This window comes from Condylura cristata, unplaced genomic scaffold (assembly GCF_000260355.1).
Source record: "Condylura cristata isolate star-nosed mole 26May11 unplaced genomic scaffold, ConCri1.0 scaffold00010, whole genome shotgun sequence".
Classification (NCBI taxonomy): Eukaryota; Metazoa; Chordata; class Mammalia; order Eulipotyphla; family Talpidae; genus Condylura; species Condylura cristata.
In genome coordinates this window covers 37,430,870-37,436,869 of record NW_004567111.1, presented here as the reverse complement: position 1 = coordinate 37,436,869, position 6,000 = coordinate 37,430,870, and the positions used below count along the sequence as shown (strand labels likewise).

General features: G+C 37.2%; 1 protein-coding gene across 1 annotated transcript in view; it reads left to right on the top strand.

The window, feature by feature from the left end:
* Window positions 1-6,000, top strand: part of NUFIP1 (nuclear fragile X mental retardation protein interacting protein 1) — a 35,038-nt gene that overhangs the window by 8,951 nt on the left and 20,087 nt on the right. The gene's annotated exons all lie outside the window — the stretch shown is intronic.

Here is a 6,000-nt window from a genome sequence, read left to right as displayed (position 1 = left end):
CCCAGAGACCTCTATTGACCTGCCTGCTGCTTCAATCAGCAGTGTACTTTGTTGATCTGTCTGTTCTGCTCCCCACTCTGTCTCTGGTGTAGCCTCTCACCCTCCGCACCTCTGGCCTCTACCCCAGTTCTGTATGCGTAAATAAATAAATCTTTAAGAAAAATATAAGGTTAAATTTAGAAGTCAGTGAAGCTAGAACCATGAGATGGTTTAATTTAGTGAAGAATTTGAAGCATTGCACTGAAGCTCCTCTTTTCTAGGTGACTTCTTTAAAATCCAATTTTTTTTCTTCACAGCTCCACTCTTAACTTTAATGTGTGTTTTTAATCTGTTGGTTGCTTCATTTTGTTATTATTTTACATAGAGCAATAATCCAATAGAGTTCCTTTCCTGTCTGATTCTTAGTTTTGGAAGAGCTGATGGCGACGCTGTTGAGGATTGTAGCCTGCTAGTGAATGGAAATTCCTTCACTGCTGATACACTAGGTTGTTGCCTCTACTGTTAGCCCTCTTGATCAGATTGTAGTTACTGTAACTCATTAGTGCTAATTCCTTTCATGACTGTTTCATTCCTTTGAGAAGAATGACAGTGGTTTTACTAGTTAGCAGTGATTTTTTTGAGTGATAATTTTTTTTCAACTTTGCACAACATTGTCTAGTAGGTCTTTATGAATACTTTAAAAAATATATCATAGTTTATTTTTACGTCATTTTATGCATTATTTTTCATCTCAGTTAGACTCCTGGTGGGCTTTCTATCACCAAATCACCTTGTGCCATCGCCATAGTCCAGTGCATTTCCCTCCCCCCACTGTTTTTGATCCCATTCCCCACTTCACCCCGTAAAATGTTTCTTATATATAGTTGTTCATTATTATTATTATTTTGTCGCCTGATCCGTTATATCCCTGCTATGAGAGGAAACCATCCGGTATTTTTCCTTTTCTTTCTGGCTTATTTCACTAAGCATGATCTTTTCCAGCTCCATCCATGTTGCTGCAAAAGGGATGTGTGTTTTCTTTTTGGTTGTGAGTAATATTCCATTGTGTATATGTACCATATCTCTTTAATCCAATCATCTACTTTTTGCGTAGTTGTTTCTCTTTTCCATTATCTTTCTCTCTTCCCTGTTCAACTTCTAAGAGGAAGGACCTAGTCTGGACGAGCTGGGTAGTCATCAATAAAGGATGATGGACGATTTGAACTGAACTCAGATCTAACTAGGAAGAGATGAGGAGAGGCAGGAAATAGTGTCCAGACAGATTGACTTGCCCAAGAAACTTAAATATAGGTAAGATATGACAAAGACTTTTAAAAGCTGGCTGTGGTGGAAGCAGAATTACGTTTTACATTTAGGAGAGGCTAATTGATTACATGGTTATGAAGTTGAAGAGGAAAGAGGCTTTAAGGAGAATTCAAGTTATTGGTTTGAGTACCTCTATGAAAGGTGTGACTGCTGCTGAGACAGGGAGTGTTGAGAGAGGGCTGGGACATAATGGACTTTTGACATTGAGTATGAGGAGGTTTTGAGATATTTATTTGAAGATGTTACATGAACACTGGGGACTGAGAATGAAGGTAGATGCTTTTAGATCATGGAACCTTGACTGTAGTGGACATTTATCAGAGAGAGAGTAGAATGAAAAGAGAGGATAAGCTAATAGTGAGAGCCAGAGAGATAGAAGAAAACTAAGAATAGGACATGTCATAGATATAGATGAAGAATTTCAGGAAAGAAGTTATGGTAAGCAGTGCAGATTGCTATGAAAAGTTCAAGTAAAACAAGAACAAAAAGTGACTGTTTGATTTTGTGTCAGAGGGCCTCCTCAGTACAGATTCCAGCTAATTCCTCCTTTGCCCTTTTCCTCTGAGTTTCTTGCCATCTGTCTAGCAGCCCTCTGCAGTTCTGATGCCCTCCCCAGAGACTAACGAGACAGGTTGCAGTGGCCTTTGCCATCCTGTCCTTGGCAACAGAAGTGTGTAGACTTGGAATTCCTTTTTGAGATTCACAGCTGTACGGGTTCATTTAGTACCTTATATTCAGTTTTCCAGCATCCTTAACAACTCTGTGCATATTTAACCATTTACTTTCATATTCTGTATCTTCTGAACTTTCTGCCATAGAAATTGTAAATTTGGGCATACTCTCTTGATCATAACTTCATTCTGTATATGATCACTGCCTCCTCTGTCTGTCCTTGGTCTAAGATGAGGCTTCTTGTTCTTTAATCCTTTACCCTTTTGTCATGAGCTTTCTGTTCTTACTTTCCACCCAGTTTAAATCACTTCAACTACTCAATATCTCATTATCTCAGTATTTCATCACCCTTCTTTGTATCCATATGGCAAAATCTCAGCTCTGGCTTAGTTGCTAAGTGCCCTTCAAAAGAACCACACTGTTGAAATGTACTCTGTGAGTGAATAGTTAGAGCTCATACTTAAGGAACTGACTTGACTAATGACAAAATTAGTGTTTGTTGTGAAATACTAGATGTTTGATGTAGATATGTTTCTTATATAGCTGACTATGTAGAATAAAATTTCTTAAACTGATTTTATTTTACCTGGCATAAAATATCAATGGAAACAATACTCCTTGAATCTGGCAGCCAGTATTCTATACTGTGGGCTTAAAACATGTTTTCTAATTGGTCCCACATAACTTGCTTATAGGTCTTTATCCCAGCCACAGTTATTATGGCTCCTTTGCAAACAGTTGTGGTTGTTTTCCCCCCTCCCTTCCCCTTTACAGCCTTAGCCTCAGTTTTGCTTATGCTGCAGATTATAGAAAAATCTTTACCCATTCCATCTACAAGTTTTGCTTATTGCTTTTGCTTTAGCCTAGTGGAAATCCTGCTGTTTTGGGAATATTTTTTTCATCTGCTTGGAAGAATATATTGCCCTTCTAATGTGCCATATCTCCTGCCTTTTTAGTACATATGTCCTTTACTTTAGTCCTGTTGATGAGCTTCTTGCATATATGTCATTAAAAAAAAAAATCACATGCAGATCTTGTCCAAACACTGTCGGTCTATTTCTTTGCGGGTGTCTCTTTTTCCTAATAAACCTGCCTCCCCCCCCCATATTTCACATTAAAAAAAAATATATAATAGTTTATTTTTACATCATTTTGTGCATTTTTCCATCTCAGTTGTAATCCCCTTGTGCTTTCCATTACCAAATCACCCATGTGCCATCACCATAGTCCAGTGCATTTCCCTCCCCTCACTGTTTTTGATCCAGTTCCCCACTCCACCCCCATAAAATGTCTCTGGTATATAGCTGTTCATCATTATCATTATTTTTTCGCCTGGTCCATTATATTCCTGATATGAGAGAAAACATCCAGTATTTTTCCTTTTCTTTCTGGCTTATTTCACTAAGCATGATCTTTTCCAGCTCTATCCATGTTGCTGCAAAAGGCATGTGTGTGTTTGGTGTGTTTATTTTTTTGGTTGCTGAGTAATATTCCATTGTGTATCTGTACCATATCTTTTTAAACAGTCATCCACTTTTGAATATTTGGCCTGTTTCCATGTCTTCCAATTGTAAATAAATCAGCAGTAAACATGGGGGTGCAGGTATCTTTTGGAATCATTGTTTTTGTGCCTTTTGGATATATACCTAGGAGTGGGATTGCTGGGTCGTAGGGAAGCTCCATGATAAGCCTACCTTTTTAAAATGAAAATTCGGTGAATCAGTCACAAACATTAGAAATGTAAGAATTATCTTTTTTTTTTTTTAAAGATTTATTTATTCATACAGAACTGGGGTATAGGCCAGAGATGCGGAGGTTGAGAGGATTCACCAGGGACAGAGTGGGGAGCAGAACAGGCAGATCGACGAAGTACACTGCTGAGGGGAGCAGCGGGCAGGTCAGGAGAGGTCTGCCATGCCATGTGGATCTCCTCCGGGGCAGGTGGGGATCGAACTCATGCGGAAGTGGCTTTTTCTTAGTTCAGTGCTTTAACCCACTGCGTCACCAGGGAGGGCCGTAAGAATTATCTTTTATGTGGTTATTTATCCCATGGTGCCATTGATAGAAGAGTGCTTAATAAATGTTGGTATATGTAAATTCATATGGAGATATTTTTATTATGGCATTATAGGTATAATTCTATTTTGATACACAAACATGCGATTGGAGAAATCTTTCTGACACACTTTTAATTCATGTTTTTAAAAACTGGGCAAATATGTGTTTATCTGATTAATAACTATGGTTAGAAATCTGCCATGGTTTTGAACGTTAAACTCTATTTTAGGACAGGTCTTCTCCAAGACAAAACCTAGCTGATCTGATTTTGGAATCATCATCTGCAACTTTCCCTGTATGAGTGTTAACTCTGCCCTCTTGTGGTTTTCTGTGAGAAATGTTTTAAATGAAAAAAATTCCACTGACCAGAGAAACTTACAGATTATTAATTAATACTTAAAGAAAAAACAAACTAGCTTGGATAGCATATATTTATATAAAGCTCCGGGGGAGAAGGCTCACATGATTTTCAGTTGGTATAGAGAAATTTCAGCAACCTCTGAATTTTTATATTAATGTTAAGATATTGACCATAGTTAAACTTGAAAACTAAATGTAAATGCCTAGTATTCAAAAAGGGAAGGATTTTATTACATTTTAAAGTGGGCTTGTTTTTAAGACTCACTGTAATATGAGACATACAATAGATATACAAGGTGGCCTGAGACTGCAGGCAAAAGAAGGATTGATTTTTACCATGTGGGGCTGGATTAATCTGAGGTGCTCATTAATATATTTTGAAGTGTTCAAACGTTACTCTGTTACATGAATTTATAATAAGTTTGGTAACATTTCTTTTGGCATAGATGGTATATTTCTTAACATTGTAATAACTTCTTAGCAGTATTTTAAAAACTTACTATAAAAATTTACTTCCTTTTCAAAGATCTGTCCTCAACTTTTAAAAAACTATTATTTGAATTCTAAACAGTAAATTTCACACTGATATGGCAGAATAATCTTTATATTTTGAATTTTATCTTGTGAGTGCTACAGTCTTTCTGAAGAAGCCACTGTCTTTGACAGCTGGAGCAATAGAGCCTTTGTGTAACTACTGTGCTGGAAACCCTGTCAACTTTCCTTGGAGTAATAATTTTAGAACTAGAAGAAAGTACTAAAGATTTGCTTGGTGTATTGCTCCTTTATCTTTAAAAGAAAGCACATTTTGGCTTTTATTTCTCTTCAGAGAAATAAAACAGTATTTGTTTAAGAATTTTAAGGCTTTCTACTTATAACCTGCCAAAAGAATACCTTGCCTTCCCTCCTCAAACCTCCTCCCTCTTTCTACCCCAGAAGATTCTATCTTACCCCTGGTCTGTGAGGTACAATGCTGTGTGATTTGCCACTATGAAAAACAGTGTAGATTTGTTCTAAAAACCGTGATTTTAGAAACATTGAAACATTAACTTCACAGCAAATTGGGAGGCCACTAGGTGGCGCAGTTTTGTGGTCTTTTTTTTTTTTTCCAGTAGTTACTATGGTTCAGAGGAAATCCTTTCAAATTGTGTCTCCTGATTTGGAACAGTGGGGTGTCTGCTCCTAAAGAGTACATCTTTTTGAAGTTCAGAAAAACCTTAAAATGAAAATACAGCAGTATGGCTTGTGCTGAAGCATTTGTGGTTCAGTGCAAGTAAACAGGGAATATAGTTTTACAGGCTTTTTGGAAAAGTCAATAAACTGATGATGATTGGAGGATAAGGAAAGAGTGCAATGTCATCAGAATTGATAGGTGCTTAGATAATGGTTGGCTCAGTCAAGCATTTGTTGACTCTAGTTTAAGGTTTTTTCACTGGAAACTTATGGCATAAACAAAGGGAAGGCAAAGAGGAGAGGAGAGAGGAGATGAAAGAGGGAGAAAGAAAAAGGATAAAAGTCACAGAGTGAGGTCCTTTAGGGATAGAAGGGAATATGAAGGTACAGGGAGAAAAGTGATTTTAGCAGATTAAAATAGAGAAACCAACTGTG